Source organism: Austrofundulus limnaeus, unplaced genomic scaffold (genome assembly GCF_001266775.1).
Source record: "Austrofundulus limnaeus strain Quisiro unplaced genomic scaffold, Austrofundulus_limnaeus-1.0 Scaffold84, whole genome shotgun sequence".
Classification (NCBI taxonomy): domain Eukaryota; kingdom Metazoa; phylum Chordata; class Actinopteri; order Cyprinodontiformes; family Rivulidae; genus Austrofundulus; species Austrofundulus limnaeus.
The window spans coordinates 1,204,793-1,205,066 of NW_013952486.1; positions in this window are offsets into that span (position 1 = coordinate 1,204,793).

The window sequence follows — 274 nt, forward strand, 5'->3', positions numbered from 1 at the left end:
TTGTCCTGGTTATTAGATTGTGATCTCCAGTCCTATGTAGTAACACTATATTTCCACTTCTCAACCACTGATCCAACTACAGGTACAAGGAGCTGAAGTCAGGTAGTCCTAACTCATGGTACTCTCTTTATCTTTGAATTATGTTACGATTAAACATAAATTACAAGTAACTACAAAATACATTTAGATCAGATTTAAGCACATACAGTGGGTAAAATAAGTATTGAACACATCACCATTTTTCTCAGTAAATATATTACTAGAGGTGCTAATG